This window comes from Canis lupus, chromosome 8 (assembly GCF_003254725.2).
Source record: "Canis lupus dingo isolate Sandy chromosome 8, ASM325472v2, whole genome shotgun sequence".
NCBI classification, from domain to species: domain Eukaryota; kingdom Metazoa; phylum Chordata; class Mammalia; order Carnivora; family Canidae; genus Canis; species Canis lupus.
This window is the reverse complement of record NC_064250.1, coordinates 74,804,252-74,816,460: the sequence shown is the minus strand read 5'-3', so window position 1 is coordinate 74,816,460 and position 12,209 is coordinate 74,804,252. Positions and strand designations below refer to the sequence as shown.

The 12,209-nt window shown below is 41.8% G+C and overlaps 1 pseudogene; it reads left to right on the top strand.

Annotated features, from left to right (window-relative positions):
• Positions 1-791: 791 nt before the first annotated feature.
• Positions 792-1,359, top strand: LOC125755519 (immunoglobulin heavy variable 3-74-like; annotated as a pseudogene).
• Positions 1,360-12,209: the final 10,850 nt, after the last annotated feature.

Below are 12,209 nucleotides of genomic sequence, written 5' to 3'. Positions count from 1 at the left end.
ATCAAACCAATAAATTCGGCAATAATAAAATAAATTATATTTAAATCCATAGACAGGGCAAAAAAATTTTCCACATGACATGATCTGTTAGAGAGGCAAACTTTAAACTCCACAAACTTTTAAAATTCATTATTTCAGGGAACCTTCAGGGTAAAAAATTAACATGTGAAATAAAGCTATGTTTCCACACACTAACAACAAATTATCTAAAAGAATCAGAAAGGGAGACAGAACATGAAAGTCTCCAAACTCTGGGAAACAAACTAGGGGTGGTGGAAGGGGAGGTGGGTGGGGGGTGGGGGTGACTGGGTGACAGGCACTGAGGTCGGCACTTGACGGGATGAGCACTGGGTTTATTCTATATGTTGGCACATTGAACACCAATAAAAAATAAATTTATAATAAAAAAGAAAAAAGAAAAGAAAATTAACAAAATATTCCTTTCACACTGGCAAAAAAATAAAATAATTAGTATTAAATATCCATAGGTGGTAACATGGTATATATCAAAAATTACCTAAATTGGTGAATGGGTTTTAATAAGACATTGAGAGATGCAAAGCTAATTCTGTCCACTTCATATCGTTACATGACATTACAGAATTTTGACCTCAAATGTAATGCAATCATGTTTATGAAACTTGTAAAGAATCTAATCTAAGTCTGGAGCTAACTATATACTCAGAGGACATGCAAATAGGGCCCTCCCTCCACTGATTAAACCAGCCCATCCCCGAACCTGCAGCTGGGAGAGGAGCCCAGACCCCAGCATCCCCAGGGGACCCCATTCAGGGATCAGGACAGAACACACACAACTCACCATGGAGTCTGCACTCCATCGGGTTTCCCTTGTTGCTATTTTAAAAGGTAATTCATGGAGAACATGGGACCTTGAGTCTGTGAGTGGAAGTGAGTGAGAGAAACAGGGGATGTGGGACCATTTCCTGACCAAATGTCTTGTGTCTGCAGGTGTCCAGGGTGAGGTGCCACTGGTGGAATCTGGGGGAGAGCTGGTGAAGCCTGGGGGGGTCACTGAGACTCTCCTGTGTAGCCTCTGGATTCACTTTCAGTAGTTACTGGATAAGCTGGGTCCGCCAAGCTCCAGGGAAAGGGCTGCACTGGGTCTCAGTAATTAATAAAGATGAAAGTACCACATACCACGCAGATGTTGTGAGGGGCCGATTCACCATCTCCAGAGACAATGCCAAGAACACGCTGTATCTGCAGATGAACAGCCTGAGAGCTGAGGACACGGCTGTGTATTACTGTGCACACACCGTGAGGGGACCTCAGTTTGAGCTCAGATACACACCTCCCTGTAGAAGGGGATTGGGACGACTAGGAGGTGCACACTCCTGACTAGTTATCACTTGAAGGGTCAGAAGCAGGTGCAGATGGAGGTTACGGGCTGGTTTCATGTCAGGGTCTGGGCTTCCTCTCCTTTGAGCAGTATTCCCCAAGGAGTCATATGGTCACATTATCCTGGTCTTATCTATTGAGACTCTGAATTAGAAATATTATTTTTATATGAAAAACACTTATAACATGTACAAAGGACAAAGTTGCTGACACTTGTTGATTACTATCCCTACATGCAAAAAAAAATGCAATCTCTCCAGTTACATGAACTAAGCATTTACTGGAGCCACATCTGCACTTGTGCGTCGCAGGTCCACTCACCTCAAGGAACAAGCTTGGTGGAAGCAGCATAAAGTGCATGCAGGATAAGAGGCCACAGAAGCATCAACCATCTAAACAAGAGAAGACAGATCCCTGTTGTGGTAACTGTCTTGAACAAGCCTCTCTGCAGTGATGTTAGTAACAACCTGAGAAGGAACAGGTGTGCCCAGCAGGATGTTGTGTATTTGTGCTGTCTCAGGGTCATAAACACACACACACACATACACAGACAAAAGTATTAAACTTTATCACCTTCACAATCGTGTCTGTTGACAGCAGCACAACCTCTTAGCAAGTCATAAATGCTTGGATGGAACCAGGGAAGGACACAGGCTCAGGGTTTGTGTTGTGGGTCTTGGTGAAGATGGGATACCGCTTGAGGAGGGGCTTGTGTGGAGTCAGTGTCCCCCCTGCATCAATGCTGATATCAGCTCACTGTGTGTGACCTCTACCATCCCCATGTTGAAAAATAACATCCGTGTGATGGGACGGGAAGTGGGGCCTGAGGGCAGCACTTAGGTCAGGAGATCCATCCTCATGAAGGGATCACGAGACTTAAATGCCAGGCCTTGGGAAGCTCTTTGCCTCCAGGCCCCATGTGAGGTAAAATGGAAAGTACCGGCTAGGACGTGGGTGCTCTCCAGACACCACATCTGCCTGCACCTGGACCTCAGACATCCCAGACTCCAGAGCAGGGATAATGAGTGTTGCCTTTTTAATCCACCCACCCTGGGGTTGCGGTGACATCACCCAGACACACTAAAACAGGGTCTCTCCTCTGATTTGTCCTTTACAGCCTGGTACCACGAAAAGACTCAGGTTATGACAAAACAGAGTAGGAAATGGACACCTGGACTCACTGTCCTCAGCCACCTTCCATGCTCCTGTGCTTAGTAGCTTGCATCGTGTTGGTGCCACACATTCTTCCTACAATGCTGGGGTTTTGAGAACCATTAGTATCCTGGGATTCCTCCCTCTTTACCACCTGAGGAGCTTTAAGCCAGCACATGCCCCATGGAAGCAGACATCTACATTTCAGATTTTCCTGTCTGCTGCTCATGATACTTTACAGAATATTCTGGATCAGCCTCCTTCTTGCCCTCTTCGCCACAGCTATATCTCCCCATGACAACATCCACACCTCTTACGTTCAAAAGGAGGTTGATTTTCCACCTGTAGACTTGCAGTTTTTGTTCTCTCAGACCTCTGAGTGATTTCATGGTTGATCACAATGAGTCAAGAACTATCTATCATGTTCCAGGAATGAGAATCTCAGAGACTCCTGATCCAGGAGTTAAGATCTCCTCCCTCCCAATGCTGTTATAGCAAAGACCATGTGTGGAAATCCCTCTGCTTTATATGCTGAAGATCAAGAGGGGACTCTGGAATTTTATGTCAAAATCACCTAAATTTATTTCCCTCCCATCTCTTAGCTCAGTCCTGTGGATTCATTTTGTGTTTGAATGTATGTTGTACAATTTTTGTTTTGCAGTAAGTAATGGTGACATATGTGGTCCATGCACATATTCTCCCTAGTGAGTGACATAGAGAGGAAAGCACCTCTCAACATGTGACACGGGCTTCGGGCAAGAGGTTGGACATCCTTCACGAGGACAAGGATTGCGGGAATATTATTATCACAACTCTGTGTCTTCATGCCATTGCTGTAGTAGCACGTTGGATGGTGTGGGCAGCTGGAAGTCCCCCTTATGCATGTGATGCCCTCAGGGATGGAAGCTGCTGGGTCTGGAGGCAGAAGAGAAGTCCTGTCTCATTTGGCAGGGTCAAAGGGACTGACATGAGAAACAAAATTGAGGTGGATCAGAGCAGAAAAGTGGAATTGAATTCCTTAACCTTGACATTTTCTCTAGGTCTGTATCTTCCTCTGTGTGTACAAATACCCGTTCTAGCTTCTGCTCCAGAATAACAGCTTTATGACAAAGACGTCACATAGGATGCTGGTTCTGGGTCTTCAGAGAGTGTCTGTGGTGTGGGCTGCGGCCACTGTGCTGTCCTGTTTTGGCTGCTATTTCCTTCAGGCCAGGAGTCTACACAGGCATTCCTTGCCTTCAGTGGGCTGTATGTGGTCCGTGGCCAGAATGTGGTGAGTTTTAACTGGGTGTGCTTTGCTCTGCTTTTTAAATGAGCCCTGATACCACCTCCACTAGAACTGAGGCCCTGTAGAAATCTCTGGTCAGGAGACGTGGGTGGGCAAGTGTGCAGCCGCTCTGGGAAAACATATGTTGCGACATCAGATAGGTAATAGTAAACCTACCCTATGATCCAGCAACTGCACTACTGGGCATTTACTATAAGAATACAAAAGTACTGGGATGCCTGGGTGGCTCAGCAGTTGAGCGCATGCCTTCAACTCAGGTCCTGTTCCCAATCTGGTGATAGTGTCTCATATCAGACTCCTGAAAGGAGCCTGCTTCTCCCTCTTTGTCGCAGCATCTTTGCATCTCCCATGAATAAATAAATAAAATCAGTAAAAGGAAAAGAATCCTGAGATACTTGGGTGACTTAGTAGTTGTGCGCCTACCTTTGGCTCAGGGCATAATCCCAGACTATAGGGGTCGAGACCTACCTCGGGATTCCTGCATTTAGCCTGCTTCTCCCTCTGCGAATGTCTCTGGCTCTCTCTGTGTGTATGTCTCTCATTAACAAATAAAACAAATGAAAACTTAAAAAAATAAAAGAATATTCAAAGGAAAACAGGACCATTGAAATAAAGACTCACTATTAGTATATATAAAACCAAATATAAAATCAGTGAGGGGGGAACTTGACAGGATAAGCCAACATTCATGTATAAAACAGGCAGAGCCTTGTGTGGACATGTTACACAGGAGGGTACCGACACATGAAGTAAGCCCAGGGGAGAGCACCTCCCACTGGGGTCTGTCAGGGAAATTCACATCAACCACAATGAGATGCCTTATACACTCACCACAAGGGCTCAGGTGTGAAAGAAACACTGACCAGACCATCCTGTGGAGCATATAGGACACCTGGGCGTCAACCCTGCAAGTAGGAATGAAAAATGAAACAGAAGCCCTGGAAAATCATTTTTTTGTTCCTCTTGAAATTAAAGATGGATAACCTACCACGTGACCAGGGGTCACCTGTGGATCCTGGGGCTGGGGCTACTCTCCCAGCTGCAGGGTCATGTTCCGCTGGTTTAGTCAGTGAAGGGATGGTCCTATTTGGATGTCCTTTGAGTATAAAACCAGCACCAGACCTAGATTTGATTCTTCACAACTATTAACAAGGATTGCTTTACATCTCTAGACCACTGTGTGTAATGACTTCTGACATTATGAAGTGTTCAAATCTATGAAAAAATTACCTTTGCATTTCTTTTTGAGTTTTTAAAAATCTGTCATCAATATAGGTTCTTTTAGTGTACAGTATTTTACCTTCTTCAGAATACTTAATCCTACATATATTCTTAACACCGGTGTCAATGTAATAAGGTTTATTAATTACCTTTTAAATACTTTATTGTTAGGGATGCTGGGGTGGCTCAGTGGTTGAGGTCTGCCTTCTTCTCTGGGAGTGATCCTGGAGTCCAGAGATCCAGTTCCACATTGGCCTCCCTGCATGGAGCTTGCTTCTCTCTCTGCCTGTGTCTCTGCCTCTGTGTGTCTTTCACTAATATTTAAATAAAACCTTTAAAATATAAATATTTTTTTGTTAGTGTGTGGAAACCTAGATATATTTAGCATGTTTATTTTGCATCCTATAGATTTCCTGAAATTGTTCTTTAAGGATTTGGTTTTGTAGCTTGTTGGGTTTGACCTTGCAACAGATCATATCATATGGATACAAAGGTTTTTTTCTGATTCTATTGATTCAATTATCTTTTGTTCTTTGTTTCAACATTTTCTGGATTGGAATTCCAGTCATTGCCCCAGTAAGGGTTTCCTTCTCTTCTATATGATTATTTGTCTGGACTAATTATGGTGTAGATGTATGACAAACCTAAGTGGAGATGTATTTCATGTATGACAGACCTACGTGGAGATGTATTTCATGTTGCATGTGCATGCGCTCCCTTGAACACAAAATACAATGACCAAAGTAGGCAGCCCTTGTGCTTCTTACACAACGGGACATTGGTTTTGTTGAGATATAGGGCTGGGAAATTGGGTTTGGGTCATTGAATTAGTGAGGAATCCACAGCCTTCTGGGTCCCACAGATGGTTCTAGTGAAGAGGATGGTTCACCCCTCCCAGTATGTAGAACGAAATTTTCCCATTGGAGATTTCCTTCCATTAGGGTGACACAGGATGTTCACAGTCTCTAAACACTGGAGGATTCTCGTGTGATTTTATTCACAATAATCCAGGAAACCAGGTGATATATGGGGTGGCACAGTTTATTCCTTCCATATAACATGTTGAATACTCATGGTGGGAATGACCCCCTGTGAGGGTCCTGACTTGACAGAAGGGCTTCAGGTTTTAACTTTGTTTTTAATAAAATAATGTTTATTGGTGTACAATTTTCCAACATACAGAATAACACCCAGTGTTCATCCCGTCAAGTGTCCCCCTAGGTGCCCGTCACCCACTCACCCCCACCCCCCGCCCTCCACCCCTTCCACCACCCCCAGTTCTTTTCCCATGGTTAGGAGTCTTTATCTTCTGTCTCCCTTTCTGATATTTCCCACACATTTCTTCTCCCTTCCCCTGAATTCCCTTTCACTATTATTTATATTTCCCAAATGAATGAGAACATATAATGTTTGTCCTTCTCCGATTGACTTACTTCACTCAGCATAATACCCTCCAGTTCCATCCACTTTGAAGCAAATGGTGGGTATTTGTCATTTCTAATGGCTGAGTAATATTCCATTGTATACATAAACCACATCTTCTTTATCCATTCATCTTTTGATGGACACCGAAGCTCCTTCCACAATTTGGCTATTGTGGCCATTGCTGCTATAAACATTGGGGTGCAGGTGTCCCAGCGTTTCATTGCATCTGAATTTTTGGGGTAAATTACCAACAGTGCAATTGCTGGGTCGTAGGGCAGGTCTATTTTTAACTCTTTGAGGAACCTCCTCACAGTTTTCCAGAGTGGCTGCACCAGTTCACATTCCCAGCAACAGTGTAAGAGGGTTCCCTTTTCTCCACATCCTCTCCAACATTTGTTGTTTCCTGCCTTGTTAATCTTTCCCATTCTCACTGGTGTGAGGTGGTATCTCATTGTGGTTTTGATTTGTATTTCTCTGATGGCAAGTGATGAAGAGCATTTACTCATGTGCATGTTGGTCATGTCTATGTCTTCCTCCGTGAGAGTTCTCTTCATGTCTTTTGCCCATTTCATGATTGGATTGTTTGTTTCTTTGGTGTTGAGTTCAAGAAGTTCTTTATAGATCTTGGAAACTAGCCTTTTATCTCATACATCATTTGCAAATATCTTCTCCCATTCTGTAGGTTGACTTTTTGTTTTGTTGACTGTATCCTTTGCTGTGCAAAGTTTCTTATCTTGATGAAGTCCCAATAGTTCATTTTTGCTTTTGTTTCTTTTGCCTTCGTAGATATATCTTGCAAGAAGTTACTGAGGCCGAGTTCAAAAAGGGTGTTGCCTGTATTCTCCTCTAGGATTTTGATGTAACCTTGTCTCACATTTAGATCTTTCATCCATTTTGAGTTTATCTTTGTGTATGGTGAAAGAGAGTGGTCTACTTTCATTCTTCTGCATTTGGATGTCCAATTTTCCCAGCACCATTTATTGAAGAGACTGTCTTTCTTCCAATGGATAGTCTTTCCTCCTTTATCGAATATTAGTTGGCCATAAAGTTGCGGGTCCACTTCTGAGTTCTGTATTCTGTTCCATTGATCTATGTGTCTGTTTTTGTGCCAGTACCACACTGTCTTGATGACCACAGGTTTGTAGTACAACCTGAAATCTGGCATTGTGAAAACCAGATATGGTTTTCTTTTTTAAAATTCCCCTGGCTATTCACGGTCTTTTCTGATTCCACACAAATCTTAAAATAATTTGTTCTAACTCTCTGAAGAAAGTCCATGGTATTTTGATAGGGATTGCATTAAACGTGTATATTGCCCTGGGTAACATTGACATTTTCACAATATTAATTCTGCCAATCCATGAGCCAATCCATGAGTATGGAATATTTTTCCATCTCTTTGTGTCTTCCTCAATTTCTTTCAGAAGTGTTCTATAGTTTTTAGGGTATAGATCCTTTACCTCTTTGGTGAGGTTTATTCCTAGGTATCTTATATTTTTGGGTGCAATTGTAAATGGGATTGACTCCTTAATTTGTCTTTTTTCAGTCTCATTGTTAGTGTATAGAAATTCCATTGATTTTTGGCATTGATTTTGTATCCTGCCACGCTATCAAATTGCTGTATGAGTTCTAACAATCTTGGGGTGGAGGCTTTTGGGTTTTCTATGTAGAGTATCATGTCATCGGTGAAGAGAGAGAGTTTGACTTCTTTTTGCCAATTTGAATGCCTTTAATGTCTTTTTGTTGTCTGATTGCTGAGGCTAGGACTTTCAATACTATGTTGAATAGCAGTGGTGAGAGTGGACATCCCTGTCTTGTTCCTGATTTTAGGGGAAAGGCTCCCAGTGCTTCCCCATGAGAATGATATTTGCTGTGGGCTTTTCGTAGATGGCTTTTCAGATGTCGAGGAGAGTTCCCTCTATCCCTACATTCTGAAGGGTTTTGATCCGGAATGGATGCTGTATTTTGTCAAATGCTTTCTCTGCATCTAATGAGAGGATCATGTTTTTTTGTTTTTTCTTGTTGATATGATCTATCATGTTGATTGTTTTACGATTGTTGAACCAGCCTTGTGTCCCGGGAATAAATCCTACTTGTTTGTGGTGAATAATTTTCTTAATGTGCTGTTGGATCATATTGTCTAGTATGTTGTTGAGAATTTTTGCATCTATGCTCATCAGGGATATTTGTCTGTAATTCTCCTTTTTGGTGGGGTCTTTGTCTGGTTTTGGGATTAACGCGATGCTGGCCTCATGGAACGAATTTGGAAGTACTCCGTCTCTTTCTATCTTTCCAAACAGCTTTAGTAGAATACGTATGATTTCTTCTTTAAACGTTTGATAGAATTCTCCTGGGAAGCCATCTGTCCCTGGACTCTTGTGTCTTGGGAGGTTTTTGATGACTGCTTCAATTTCCTCCCTGGTTATTGGCCTGTTCAGGGTTTCTATTTCTTCCTGTTCCAGTTTTGGTAGTTTGTGGCTTTCCAAGAATGCGTCCATTTCTTCTAGATTGCCTAATTTATTGGCGTATAGCTGTTCATAATACGTTTTAAAAATCGTTTGTATTTCCTTGGTGTTGGTAGTGATCTCTTCTTTCTCATTCATGATTTTATTAATTTGACTCTCCTCTCTCTTCTTTTTAATAAGGTTGGCTAATGGTTTATCTATCTTTTTAATTCTTTCAAGGACCAACTCCTGGTTCTATTGGTCTGTTCCACAGTTCTTCTGGTCTCGATTTTATTGAGTTGTGCTCGAATATTAATTAATTATTTTCTTCTGCTGCATGTGGGGTCCATCTGCTGTTATTTCTTTTTTTTTTAAAATTTTTTTATTTATTTATGATAGTTACAGAGAGAGAGAGAGAGGCAGACACACAGGCAGAGGGAGAAGCAGGCTCCATGCACCAGGAGCCTGACGTGGGATTCGATCCCGGGTCTCCAGGATCGCGCCCTGGGCCAAAGGCAGGCGCCAAACCGCTGCGCCACCCAGGGATCCCTGCTGTTATTTCTATAGCTCCTTTATGTGTAAAGTTAGCTTTTGTATTTGAGTTCTTTCCAGTTTTTGAATGGATGCTTGTATTGCGATGTATTTCCCCCTCAGGACTGCTTTTGCTGCATCCCAAAGATTTTGAATGGTTGTTTCTTCATTGTCATTAGTTTCCTTGAATCTTTTTAATTCTTCCTTAATTTTCTAGTTGACCCTTTCATCTTTTGCAGGATGGTCCTTAACCTCCACGTGTTTGAGGTCCTTCCAAACTTCTTGTTGTGATTTAGTTCTAATTTCAAGGCATTATGGTCTGAGAATATGCAGGGGACAATCCCAATCTTTTGGTTTCGGTTCAGACCTGACTTGTGACCCAGTATGTGGTCTATTCTGGAGAAAGTTCCATGTGCACTTGAGAAGAATGTGTATTCAGTTGAGTTTGGATGTAAAGTTCTGTAGATATCTGTGAAATCCATCTGGTCCAGTGTATGATTTAAAGCTCTCGTTTCTTTGGAGATGTTGTGCTTAGAAGACCTATCGAGGGTAGAAAGAGCTAGATTGAAGTCACCAAGTATAAGTGTATTATTATCTAAGTATTTCTTCACTTTGGTTATTAATTGGTTTAAATATTTGGCAGCTCCCACATTCGGGGCATAAATATTGAGGATCGTTAAGTCCTCTTGTTGGATAGACCCTGTAAGTTTCAGATAGTGTCCCTCTTCATCTCTCACTGCAGTCTTCGGGGTAAATTTTAGTTTATCTGATATAAGGATGGCTACCCTGCTTTCTTTTGAAGACCATTTGAATGGGAAATTGTTCTCCAACCTTTTATTTTCAGGTTATAGGTGTCCTTCTGTCTAAAATGAGTCTCTTTTAGACAGCAAATAGATGGGTCCTGCTTTTTTATCCAGTCTGAAACCCTGTGCCTTTTGATGGGGTCATTAAGCCCGTTCACATTCAGAGTTACTATTGAAGGATATGAGTTTACTGTCATCACGATATCTATTCAGTCCTTGTTTTTGTGGATTGTTGTCCTGAACTTCTTCTTTTTTTTTAATTTATTTTTTATTGGTGTTCAATTTACTAACATACAGAATAACCCCCAACGCCCGTCACCCATTCACTCCCACACTCCGCCCTCCTCCCCTTCTACCACCCCTAGTTCGTTTCCCAGAGTTAGCAGTCTTTACGTTCTGTCTCCCTTTCTGATGTTTCCCACACATTTCTTCCCCCTTCCCTTATATTCCCTTTCACTATTATTTATATTCCCCAAATGAATGAGAACATATAATGTTTGTCCTTCTCCGACTTGCTTACTTCACTCAGCATAATACCCTCCAGTTCCATCCACGTTGAAGTAAATGGTGGGTATTTGTCATTTCTACTAGCTGAGTAATATTCCATTGTATACATAAACCACATATTCTTTATCCATTCATCTTTCGTTGGACACCGAGGCTCCTTCCACAGTTTGGCTATTGTGGCCATTGCTGCTATAAACATCGGGGTGCAGGTGTCCCGGCGTTTCATTGCATTTGCATTTTTGGGGTAAATCCCCAACTGTGCAATTGCTGGGTCGTAGGGCAGGTATATTTTTAACTGTTTGAGGAACCTCCACACAGTTTTCCAGAGTGGCTGCACCAGGTCACATTCCCACCAACAGTGTAAGAGGGTTCCCTTTTCTCCGCATCCTCTCCAACATTTGTTGTTTCCTGCCTTGTTAATTTTCCCCATTCTCACTGGTGTGAGGTGGTATCTCATTGTGGTTTTGATTTGTATTTCCCTGATGGCAAGTGAAGCAGAGCATTTTCTCATGTGCATGTTGGCCATGTCTATGTCTTCCTCTGTGAGATTTCTGTTCATGTCTTTTGCCCATTTCATGATTGGATTGTTTGTTTCTTTGGTGTTGAGTTTGATAAGTTCTTTATAGATCTTGGAAACTAGCCCTTTATCTGATATGTCATTTGCAAATATCTTCTCCCATTCTGTAGGTTGTCTTTGAGTTTTGTTGACTGTATCCTTTGCTGTGCAAAAGCTTCTTATCTTGATGAAGTCCCAATAGTTCATTTTTGCTTTTGTTTCTTTTGCCTTTGTGGATGTATCTTGCAAGAAGTTACTATGGCCGAGTTCAAAAAGGGTGTTGCCTGTGTTCTTCTCTAGGATTTTGATGGAATCTTGTCTCACATTTAGATCTTTCATCCATTTTGAGTTTATCTTTGTGTATGGTGAAAGAGAGTGGTCTAGTTTCATTCATCTGCATGTGGATGTCCAATATTCCCAGCACCATTTATTGAAGAGACTGTCTTTCTTCCAATGGATAGTCTTTCCTCCTTTATCGAATATTAGTTGCCCATAAAGTTCAGGGTCCACTTCTGGATTCTCTATTCTGTTCCACTGATCTATGTGTCTGTTTTTGTGCCGGTACCACACTGTCTTGATGACCACAGCTTTGTAGTACAACCTGAAATCTGGCATTGTGATGCCCCCAGATATGGTTTTCTTTTTTAAAATTCCCCTGGCTATTCGGGGTCTTTTCTGATTCCACACAAATCTTAAAATAATTTGTTCTAACTCTCTGAAGAAAGTCCATGGTAAAAAAAAAAGAAAGTCCATGGTATTTTGATAGGGATTGCACTAAACGTTATATTGCCCTGGTAACATTGACATTTTCACAATATTAATTCTGCCAATCCATGAGCATGGAATATTTTTCCATTTCTTTGTGTCTTCCTCAATTTCTTTCAGAAGTGTTCTATAGTTTTGAGGGTATAGATCCTTTACAT